The sequence below is a fragment of the Serinus canaria genome, chromosome 3 (assembly GCF_022539315.1).
Source record: "Serinus canaria isolate serCan28SL12 chromosome 3, serCan2020, whole genome shotgun sequence".
Taxonomy (NCBI): domain Eukaryota; kingdom Metazoa; phylum Chordata; class Aves; order Passeriformes; family Fringillidae; genus Serinus; species Serinus canaria.
Window position 1 is genome coordinate 110,273,340 of NC_066316.1, and position 12,702 is coordinate 110,286,041.

Here is a 12,702-nt window from a genome sequence, read left to right on the forward strand (position 1 = left end):
ATTCCCACGCCTGGCTTTGTGTCTGGGAACCTCACAGGGAAAAACAATTTTTCCACTGCTTTATTAAGCAATCTTCAAGCTTATGTATCTCTTCTTTCCAGTCTCTTTAAATGCCAGTGAAGTTGCTGTCATCACAAATCAGAGTCACCAGAACTGCCTTTCAAAGCAAAACTCCAAACTGAGAAGAAAAGACGTCACTGGGCAGCAAACCCCGACAGGCTGTGTATTGCAGGGACAGGAGCACAGGGGCTGCTCCAGCCCCTCCTCACCCTGGGCCCTCCTGGTCCTGTGCATCCTCCAGGGGAGCAGGGTGCCCCAGGAGCATTACAGCAGGTGGATTGCTTCAAATCTTTGAGCTTCAGGAGGACTTTCTTTACAAAATAGGTTGTTAAACATTGGGACTGGCTGCCCAGCGAGATGGTAGAATCACCATCCCTGGAGGTGTTCAAGGAACAGCTGGAAGTGACACTGAATGCTCTGGTTTAATTGTCAAAGTGGTCAAAGTTTGGACTTGATGCTCTTTGAAGACTCTTCCAACCTGTATGATCCTGTGAAATCGAGGATTTACCTCACATTTTCTCCCCACTGCTGACTGTTAGCAAGGTCCTATAAAAAAATGTAAGATCAAGGAAAAAACTTATTTGTCTTTAATAATTCTACTTTCCACACATTTTCACCCTAGAGGACTCCTTGAATTCATTGCAGTTTGCCTCAAATGGGCTTTTCTTTTTAGTTCACATTCTGGAACAGACCAGCAGTTGTTTCCTATTCCCAGTCCTCAAGTCCTGCAGGATTTTGCAGGCTGTTCAGATGTCCTGAGTCCCTCTGGAGAGGTTTGTCACTGTCCAGCCTCGGCAGCTGCGTGTCCCAGAGGTCCTCACGCCCCAGCAGCTCTCATGCAGTGACTTCTTCCCAAGCTCTGGCATGAGTGGGGATCAGCTGGTGCTCCCCAGTGGTGGCTGATCAGCTGGTAAATGGAGATTTGTTCCAGGAGAAATGTGCACCTACCCCAAGGTGAAGCTGCAGCATGTGTTTGAGTCCCGAGTGAGCCCAGGCTGGACAGTGAGATTTGGGAATGGTGATTTATAAAAGAGCTGGAAGAAGTGAAGCAGAAAATAGCTGAGGGAATAAAGGAGTTTTTAATGCTTTTCTAGTTTCTTGAGGAAGCAAGGCTGGAGAGATCATACCCTCAGAGTGCCCATCTCTAATTTTCTGTGTCTTTTTCATTCCTATCTGCTCCAACAACTCCTTCATCCATCCAAGAGTTTCTACTAGACCCCAAGGAGACAAAAGACATCCTATCAATGTCTTCTCCCAGGCGAAGCCTCAGATGACAGGCACAGCTCCCAAAGAAGGAAAATCTTAAAGGCACTCCTTGTTCAAAGACTGTTGGCTTCATTTTATTTGGGGATGGGCTTTGAGGATGGGGCTGTGAGCAAACCCATCTAGAGGAAGGTGTCCCTGCTCATGGAATGAGATGATCTTTAAGGTCCCTTCCAACTGACATGCTGTGATTCTATAATTTGTTTGGATTATTTTTTTCCCCCCCAAGGAGTGATTTTGTTTGATTAGAAACAAACTGCATCCCCGATATGCATCTATGCATTTTAGTTATCATCATATAACATCATTCTACTCACAAGTTCTGTGCAATGAACTTTATGGTATTCCCAAAGTATTTGCCATGTGCTGGTTAACTGCCACTCTTAACCAGGGAAAGAGGACTTGGGAAAGGGCGAGAGGTTTCAAAGGACACATTCATACCTGAAAAAGCTATTTGAAAATAAGTTTCTCTTTTTTTCTTTTTAGCAGAAAATTCACTCTATAAATGCCACAATGAATACAATGACATTGAAATTCATTTTCAGCGTCAAAGAAACATTGCTATAAATCCTACTGTGAACTCAAAGGTAACAATGCCAGGTGTCTGGGAACAGGGATGCTCAGAGGGTTTTTCAGATGTCACCTATCAAGAACGGTCCTGGGAGAAGGACCTGGGGGTGCTGGTGAGAGGCTGGACATGACCTGGCCCTGAAACCCCCATGTCCTGGGCTGATCCCACAGTGTGAACAGCAGGGGATGGCGGGATTCTGCCCATCTGCCTCAGTCAACTGAGACCCCACTTAGAGTCACCCAGCACAGGAAGGACATGGGTTGGAGTGAGTTCAAAGAGGCACCAAAATGACCAGAGGATGGGGCACCTCTTCTGAGAGGAAAGGTTAAGGGAGTAGGGACTGTTCAGCCTGGAAGAGAAAAAGCTTTGGGGTGACATAATTGTGGCCAACCAGTGGCTAAAATATGCCAACAGGAAAGCTGGTGAAACAGCATTTACAAGGGCCTGGAAAGACAGGACAAGGTTTCACACTGACAGAGAACAGGGTTAGGTGGGATTCAGGGAAGGAACTGTTCCCTGCAAGGGTGCTGAGGCCCTGGCACAGGGTGCCCAGAGAAGCTGTGGCTGTTCCATCCCTGGAAGTGTCCAAGGCCAGGGTGGATGGGGCTTGGAGCAGCTTGGGATAGTGGAAGGCATCCCTGCCCATGGGAGGGGGTTGCAATGAGATGGGTTTTTAGGTCCCTTCTAACCCAACCCATTCCATTACTCTATGACTCAATGAACTCATGTGGTATCATGAACAACCCATGAAATAACTTCGTTGTCCTTGGTGGGATGGTCCAGGCTTGGTCTTTTCTGCTTTAGCCTGGTTTTGGAGTCAGAGTTTTTTTCTCTTAAGGTCAACAACAGGTGCTTCTCTCCAGAGCATGAAACAAAGTCCAGTTCCTCTCGTGCAGCAGAATTCCCCTTTCCAAAGGCACTCCAGGAGCAGCTCTATCAACACAGCAGCCAACTCTACTTGGCAAAGGTAAATCTCCCTCACCAGTGCATTGCTGGTGTCTGAGGGTGGCCTGACAAATCCATTGACATGACATAAGGAAAGATTTAGGAGAGGTTTGGGAGCATAATAAATGAATCCCCCATCGAGTCGACTCTACGTTCCTTGGATCTAGCAAGCAATCACAATAAGCCCTTTGGATTACTTGAGACAAATGCCTGTCTGCACAACAAATCACTGCAGATTGCTTATGACAGCCAAATGAGACGTCCTTTCAGAACATCACCAGCAACTCTCACAGCTCTGGAGCACATTATACAGCAGGAGTTAAGAAATCTTAAAAAACCACATTACCTCTTTTGGGTCTTCTTTCATGGGATAAAGACAAGTGACTTCTAACCTGCTCTTCCAGGGCAGTTTGGCCAAATTGTTTGCTACAAGGCATTAGAGCTTTTGTGTTGTCTTTGACATTCCAGGTTACTAAAGGATTATATCCATAGACTGTGGTAATCCCTGAATATTTAGAAAATACACACACAGCTCTCCAAACACCAGACATCTGCCCCATGGTGCTGCACATCTGCCATTCCCATGGATTTCTGAACAATTTCCTTTGATGAGCAGGTTTATTCCAATGGAAATCGACAAATGAGAACAGCTCCCATTCCCTCTCCACAGCTCTGCCGAGTCTGCAGTTTTGTAGCTTAACATTTCATCCAAGACAAAACATGCAGACAGGCTCTTTGGACAACACACAAACACACAGAAATGTTGAAAGATAAATAGGTTGGATGCACACATGCACACACACACACACACACAAACTCGCCGAAATCTCCTTTGCTGAAAAATCTGCTTCTGCAACGAATACATATTTTTTAAATTAACATTTTTTGGAGACACTAACTGCATCTTGAGAGCAGAGAACACATTATTTTGTAGGCGTTTTCAGCAGCACAATACCAACCCCTATTTTTAACTATTGACTAATTACCAGTAGATCTTAATTACATGGTGTGTGGAGGCACTAATAAGTTTACAAATCTGCCAACAACACTAAACACATATGTCTTTGCAAGCATTAGCCTCTCTCTCTTATTTTTTAAAACCTTTTCTCTATTTCCCCCCTCCAATTTGGCAGCAGAAGATCCTGGGAAAGGCTATAATTGTGGCTGATTAGAAGGCAAGCATCTAAACACCCATCCTTGTGGAGAAAAGAATGGCTCAAAGCACGAGGAGAAATGAAAAGAGAAGCCAGCAGAGCCTGGAGAATTTGGATTTTCAGGGTGAGAGAAGGGTTGCCTTTGGAGGTGTTAACTTTTGTCTTCTCTGCAAGATTCACGGAGCCATGTGCAGGTTTATTGATTTATTTGTTTAGGAAACAGTGGCTTGGAGCAACCTGGTCTGTGGAAGGTGTCCCTGCCCACAGCAGGGGGTTGGAATGAGATGATCTTCAAGGTCCTTTCCAACCAAACCATTCTGTGATTCTATGATACAGTCTCTGAGAAGAAGAATGGTACTATTTTATGCATTTAGGTTTAATATTCTTATGCAAAAAGTAACTCAGCAGGAACTGCCCCTGTGTTCTCCTGGGCTGGGTTATGGCACAGTGCAGCCAAACCCATCCCAGGGAGATTTTCTGACATGGTTTTCTCCTCTTGCTCAAGATTTTTGACAAAGTTTTTGCATCCTCATCTCCTCAGAGACGTTTTATACCACAGCTGGGCCCTCACATCTACCAAAATACCTTTCAGACACAGACCCCACAAAGGTGCCCACATTTGTGGGTTCTTCCAACAGCCCAAGTGAGGCTGAGAAAATTTTGAGCTGTGGGGATGGTCCTCTTGTGCAGGGTCTTGTCAGAGGGGGCAGGGGGCTGTAGGTCTGCAATGCTCCTGCTAAATACACTTCTGGGTGAAGTTTGCCCAGTGCCACTGAGAGGATTCATGGAGATTCAGGAGGCAAAGAGGTCGCTGCAGTCAACAGATCCTCTGGAAGTCACAAACTTTCATAATCTTCTTCAAAATTTGGTCAAGAGGGAATGGCTTTGAACTGCCAGAGGGCAGGGATGGATGGGATATTGGGAAGGAATTGTTTTCTGGGAGGGTGGTGAGGCCCTGGCACAGGTTACCCAGAGCAGCTGTGGCTGCCCCTGGATCCCTGGAAGTGTCCAAGGCCAAGTTGGACAACGCTTGGAGCAGCCTGGGATAGTGGAAGGTGTCCCTGCCCATGGCAGGAGGTAGAAGGAGATGATCTTTATGTTCCCCTCTGACCCAAACCATTCTGGGATTTTATGGCTGAACTCAAGTACTGTCAGCTACAGAACTGAACATCTAGAAGTCTGATGGCAAAGACTTCCACGTGCTCTTCCATCAGTTGAGTTTCATACAAAAAGGAGCATCACCCTGAGATCATCCTCAGCAGAAGCCTCTGCACACCCAACAGCACTTAATCCAAGAGGTGATCACTTGAGGAAGGTTTGATGTTGCTTTAGAAGCTATATAGAGGCTATTAATAATATCAAAGAGTTATCAGAAAAAATAAATTATAGTGGAATTGTATGGGCTGGTTTTTAAAATAAATAATTCCAATAATTTGACAAGAAGGAAAATTTATCTTCTCTTTCCAAGTCCAAGTGTAACCAAAGGGTGAAGAATGTCCATATTCTTGGAATAAACACTGGGGACACTTGTAGTCTGTGTCCACACTGCTGCTGATCTCCTGAATGATTTGCCATGGAATCACTGGATAAACTTGAGTTTTATGACTCCATAAATGAGAGGTATGGTGCCTCCTTTGCACATTCATATTTCTAAATGCAGAAGGGTATTTCTGTCTGGGATGATTCAGTGTTTATATTTACATGGTGGAGGAGAGGAGATTATTGTCATTTGCATTGATGAAGGAGGTAGTTGTCACCTTCCAGTTTTTCCATATTGAATCTTTGTTAGCAAATAACATGTCTTGAGTAAAATGAGAGCAAGAGATAATTTAAATGGGCGCCACACTTAGCCCCAGCAATGAAATTACAAAAGTGAATCAACATGAAAGCAGAATCTTTTTTTTTTTTTTTCTCTACAATTTAGGTAATTATGGACAAGGCAGGCATCAGTTTTCTCTGCAAAGAAACTGAACCAGTTACTCTGGTGTCTCAGGGCAAAACTTCAGTTCGTTAATTAAGAGATTCAGAAATATTGTGTGCGCTGGCAGATGGAAGAAATGATAAGAGCACTTGGCAAAGCTGGAAATACTGGTGATTGCACATATCAGAAAGCACAGAGTGTGCCTAAACCAGGACTTCAGAATAGCCAGAATTAATTCTGAGATGTTGTTTGAAACAGCCACGTGATAAGTTTTGCCATAGAGATGAGAGACTTCCCGCGTCCATTTCAAGCAGGGCAAATCTTATCCATCCCCTGAGTTATTAAATGACCTGTGCAAAGCCAAATTAATGAAAAGCATTTAAAAACACAGAAGGGGGATTGGTGATGCTTTTAATATGGTGGGAGAAAAGAAAGAAAGAAAAGAAAGAAAGAAAGAAAAGAAAGAAAAGAAAAGGAAAGAAAGAGAAAGAAAGAAAGAAAGAAAGAAAGAAAGAAAGAAAGAAAGAAAGAAAGAAAGAAAGAAAGAAAGAAAGAAAGAAAGAAAGAAAGAAAGAAAGAAAGAAAGAAAAAAAAATTATTGAATAGATAGTCTTTATGCCCCATCTGCTTACACTTAATGCCAAGTGACAAAAGCAGGTGAATGGATTTCCCCAAAACAGGTAAAAATTCTATTCTGTTGCCTGAAACTGGAGCCTGTTCCTGCCAAGAGAAGTTAATCTAGGAGAGGAAAAACTCAAGGGATGGGAAAATCTCTAGCAAAGGACTGGAATTAGATGATTTTTAAGCTCCCTTCTAATCCAAATATTCTGAGACTCTATGCTCCCACTCAGGACCAAAGTGGGACAAATGGTGGTTGAAGTGGAGTCAAGGCAGGGGAAAAAGATTTACTGAGTGCAAAAGGACACAAAAATCAGAATCCTGTGTGGTTCATGGGGAGAAGAGGAAGGCTGCAAAAGGTGTCACCAACACGGAAATTAAGAACATCCAGAGATGGAAGAGACCCACAAGGTTCATCAAAATCCAACACCTGGCCCTGCACAGCACAACTCCAAGGTTCACACCATAAACAACAACAGGAATTAAATGGAAATGGAAATTCTGTCCTCAGGATGAAAAAGGAGAGAAAAGCAAGAAGATCTGGTGTGAGCTTTAGGAAAATGAGCCATAGAGGATCTCAGAGGATCAGCAGGGAATCAGGGGAAGGTGATTTCTCTGCAGTACTTTGTCTTGAGGAAGGACCAAGAAGAGAAGAAGTAAAGACACCAAGGTGTAGCAGGCCACAATGGAAAGAGACAATGGCTGGGCTGATGTTTCAGCCAGAGGGAGGTGGAAGAAGCTGCAGTCACCAGTCACCTTTTCCTTGACTTTCTTCCAGGGGGACACCCAGGTACATTCAGATTTGTGCATTATCCTGTCTAAATTTGGTTTGATATAAAAGGTCATTTAATTAACAATTCTGTAGTGACAGTGGTAAATACCAGAAAAATCTTCTGTAACATTCAGAGGCTCAGGGGAAGTCTACAGCATCATGAGACCCCACTTGAGGTGCTGCTCCCAGCTCTGGGGCCTCCAGTATAAAGAAGGACAAGGACCTGTTGAACTGAGTCCAGAGGATGCTATGGAGATGCTCTGAAGGTTCCTTCTGCTCTGAAGCCAGGCTGGGAGAGCTGGGCGTGTTCACCTGGAGAAGAGAAGGATCCAGGGAGAGCTCAGAGCCCCTGTCAGGGCCCAAAGGAGCTCCAGGAGAGCTGGAGAGGGACTGGAGACAAGGCATGGAGGGAACAGGACACAGGGAATGGCTTGCCACTGCCAGAGGGCAGGGTTAGATGGAATATTGGGAAGGAATTGTTCCCTGTGAGGATGGGGAGACCCTGGCACAGGGTACCCAGAGAAGCTGTGGCTGCCCCTGGATCCCTGGAAGGATCCAAGGCCAGGATGGATGGGGCTTGGAGCAGCCTGGGATGGTGGAAGGTGTCCCTGCCCATGGCAGGGGGTGGAAGGGGAACTCTAAGGTCCCTTCCAAGCCAAACCATTCTGTGATTCAGTGATTATCAGTTATTAAAAAACAAGCATCAGGAACTGTGGCAAGGGGAATAGTTTTACAAGGAATGTACCTTACCTTAGTTTAGGTGTGAAATCCAGCACCACTTCCTCCCATGGTCCATGGCTCCACACTGGCTTTTCTAGTGACCCAGAAGAACAGAAAAACTGAATGTTACCCACATTTCCCATTGGCACAGGGGCCAACCTTCACCCAGCTAGAAAGGGGAAGCATTGCCTGATAAGTTTATTTTTCACTGAGCTCTGAGGAGCAGCGTGGCACAGTGACAACAGCAGCCAGCTACTCTATGAGATATATCCCTGCCCTTCAGAGCCAATTAAATCACTGGAATCCCATGGGGGGAAGTAGGAAATGCTGTGTAGTCACTTTTCCTAAATCCCAGCTTGGAAAAGCACCAAGTAAGTCCATCAGACTGGAGGCCTGAGCTGTTAATGCTTTTCCAAGGGGAGAAACACAGTTCCCTGCACTGCTCACCACCTTCCTTGGCCAATGAACTCATGCTGCTCCTTCTTACTGTGTAATGAGTTCCTGAGTTCATTGAGGAGCAAGACATTCCTCTAGGGGATTATCCCATGCTTGGTTTAATGGGAAAGATGCAAGTACTTCCAGAAAAAGCAGGAAGGATGGAAATCCTGGAGTCACCCTCTCCTGGCCAGCCCTGCTACCCAGATGGACCCAGGACTAGGCATCCAATGTCATTGGTTCAGCTGATGGCATTGAAATGGCATCCCACAAAGGCATTTTGGGAGAAGCAGAGAGAGCAGAGAGGTTCCTTTTGATGCACAGTAATAAATGAACACAGCTGCAGCTCCCAGGAGATTAAAGGGAGCCTGAGGAGAGCTGAAAAAACCCTGTCACCACAGGTAAGATCTAGATAACAGGAACGATGAAGTTTGTTAATGCACACGTCTCAAGACCATACTAATTCTTAAATTTGTCAGGAGGTGTAAAGTGATTTAAATGTAACATTTCTGTCCAATAGACACAAGTTTGGGATTCATATAACTTCATATTTAGTGGGGAATTGGTATCCAGGTTTTATCACCTAACACCTGGGGACCTGGACATGTTTCAAGGACTTGTAAGGAACTAGAAGTGAAGCACCTGGTCCAGGTGTGAGAACAAACCATGTTCAGTTGTTTAAAGTCCAGGCTGGATGAGGCTCTGAACAACCTGGTCTAGTGGGAGATTCCCAACCCATGGCAGGGAATAGATCAAGATGGTCTTTAAGGTCCCTTCCTACACAAAACATTCAGTGATTCCATGATTTTATGATCAGTAAGGACTAACACTATTGGTAGTCACTGATATCACTTCCCAGCCGATTGCACTGCTAAAATGAAAAATCAAAGATGAAGCCCTCATATAAAAGGGATGGAATTGGAAAGGTTCACCATTCCTCACACTGTTTTACAGGCAGTTCTTATGATGGCTGTGAACTGGCTTTTCAATAGAGAACATTTGGGACCTTCTGCCCCTTTGCTAGAGAGTCACAAAGTGGTGAGTGAGAGCTGGACATGCCCTGGCCATGTGCTGTCACACCCCAGAAACTCCCCATGCCCTGGGCTGATCCCCCAGCATGGGCAGCAGGGAAGGGGACAATTCTGTCCCTCTGTCCCACTCAGGTGAGACCCCACGTGCAGAGCTTTCTCTAGCCCTGGGGCCAACAGCAGAAGGACATGGAGCTGCTGGAGAGAGACCAGGGGAGGCCACAGAGATGCTCCAAGGGCTGGAGCCCCTCTGCTCTGGGGCCAGGCTGGGAGAGCTGGGGGTGCTCACCTGGAGAAGAGAAGGATCCAGGGAAAACTTATTGCAGCCCTGTAGTACTTTAAAATGGCATGTAAGACAGATAAAAGGGGATAAAAGGGACAAGGATTGATGGTTTTAAACTGAAGAAGGGTCAGTTTAGATTAGACAGAAGAAATGAGTTTTTTACAGTGAGGGTGGTGAGGGCCTGGCACAGGTTACCCAGAGAAGTTGTGGCTGCCCCATCCCTGGAAGTGTCCAAGGTCAGGTTGGACAGGGCTTGGAGGCACCTGGGATAGTGGAAGGTGTCCCTGCCCATGGCTGGGTGCTGGAACAGAATAAACTTTAAGAAATCACTTTTAACCCAAACCATTCCATGATTCTAGACAGTGCTGCCAGAGGGAGACAAGGGGCAACAAAAGCACCATCCTGTTGATCCTCCCTTGGTATTTACATGTAGCATTCAAAGAGGTTAATAGAAATTAACAAGTTAATCAACAGAAGGACTGGCCTAAGTGAGTTTTCTAAGTCAACCTCACACAATAACTATGAAGTTTACCAACACATCCAACTTTTGATCCAGTGGACACATGAACATCGTGACAACGGAAGCTGGAGCTTTTTCTGCCTCATGCATGAATAACAAAGCCACCTGCTATATTCCAGCAGTGGATGCTTTATTGTTAGTGATGATGCATGAGGCAGAAATAATGCAGTTTGATTTTTAGAGACAATACCAAGTTGAGCTTGTGAGGCTGTCAGCCCACACTCGTTTGACTTGGGAACTGAGCAAACAACATGGAAGTAATTGATGGAAACTAATGACACAATAAGATGTCATTTTTTTCTGACCTACTTTGCTTAAAGTAAATCCCCATTAATTGTAATTATCTGTACTCCTCGTACACCAAACTCTCAGCTGGATCCATCCCCCAGTTATTTAAATGAGGTAGCTCCAGATTTACACAAGTCTGATTCTGGCTTACATACCTCTCTATATTTAGTGTTTGTTCCCCTGATCTGAATAAATGCCTGGAAGATGGAAGACCACACAGCTCAATTAGGGTATTGATCAGGATGAAAAAAGCCTTTAACCAAGCAGCACAAGGAGGTTGTGATCCCATGCCGGGGTGCTGCTAGAGCACCGAACACGCCTCCCCTTCCCTGGTGCTCCTGGAGAACAGCAGGAACACAAAATGCAAAGCACAGACAGATCAGCTCCCAGTGCTGTGAAGGAAAACCCTGGCTAAACATGTTTTATAAATACTTGCAGAACTTGGGGTCACCCAGAGTTTACCCAGACCTCCGGACACAAGCGCCTCCAGCGTGATGGAAGTGTGGGATGCTGCTGAGTGCCAAGAAAAGCTTTCTCCTCCCAAAAATATGAGTTGAGAGATCTCATCATGGGTGTGATTGACACTAACAACTTCCAAAAAATCCTAAAAATACAGAGTGTTGGCTAATAAAAGAAACAGGCGCTGAGCAATGACTTCTGGCTCTCTGTGAGGGCCAGGACTACAAAGGAATGGGAGCTCTTGTGGACTAAAGGGGCAAAGCATCACCCCCATGTCCTTGGCCAAAGCAACCTCACAACAGCAGCTGTGGGAAACAGGGAAATCGGGGGGTTGTGGGGAGACTGGGACATGGGTACATCTCTGCTGTGTGCTAAGTGAGGGAGCAGGAGCTGGAGAACATCATGGGATAATCAGGAATTAAGATGTAAGTGGTGGAGATATCACTTCTGGCCACCCACGGAGTCATGTAGCCATGACTCATCCCCTGGTGCAGGAAGGAACGTAGTGTACCGTGCATCAAAATGGACAGGATCTTTCCAAGGAGAGATGATCTGGGATGGAAGACCTTTAAAGGGCTTCTATCCCAGCTGTTTATCCCTCCACACTGGCATGCCTTTTTCTTGATAAAATCAGGAAGTGATGTGTTAAATGAGTTACGTTTTTATTTCAGTCTCCGATACTCCTACTAGAAAGATCTTCCGATTTCCAGGCTAAAAATATTCATGGCCAGTTTCTACTCATTTACTTTTCCACTGTTGCCCTTCAGTGTCCCAATGCCTTTCCCTCTGCTCGCATTTATTTTCCAGGATGTATTTATAGGCAGGAAAACATATTCCTTCTCCAGCCTCATTTTTTAGCTAAACTAAATAAGCCAAATTCTTTCAGTCCATAGGAGAAAAGACAGATTGTCCTGAGCTCTGATCAACACCCAGCTCTTCCCTACAGCTGGAATTCACCCTTCCTGGGCTGGGCACAGGTGGCCACAGCTGCACGGAGGAGTTTGGGGGCAGTGCCAGCAGGGTATTGTCATTGTGTCATCCCTTGCCCAAGCAGCTGCTTCTCTTACTCCACGTGCCAATGCTGAAATCCTCAACTTCTGCCTTCTCCCACCAGAATGTCTCATCAAACAAGTTTGGGTTGGTTTTGTATCAAAACAGATGACTCGTCTGCCCCCTTACTGGTTCACCTACACTTCTATATAAGTAATAAGATTAAATAGTTTGTTTACTTCTCTGTTGTTTTGGGTTTGGGGACATTTTTTTTTATATCTTTTTAATCATATGTAGCAAATCTGCCACAGAGAAAAGTTTGAAGGAATGAGGATTGCTTCCATTTATATCTCCTTATGCTGCAAATCAGAAGTCGAAGCTTAATCTGGGTGCTTCTCACCCAAAAATATGGGTCCCAGAGTCCTTATTTCTTACTGCAGTGAGAATTATCAGCCATATTTAGATTTAAAAGTATCTATCAGGGGAGGGAGTTGAAGTTATATATATATATTTATATTTATACTTGTCTTATGCACATGAAGTAATTTGGTCGAGGGCTGGTTTTGCTCTTATTTATTTCCATATTCTTGTAAGTTGCAGAAAATAAGGGAATATCTTCAACACTTGAATGCATTATGATGGGGATCTGTGGGATCCTGTTTTGTCTGATCCCAC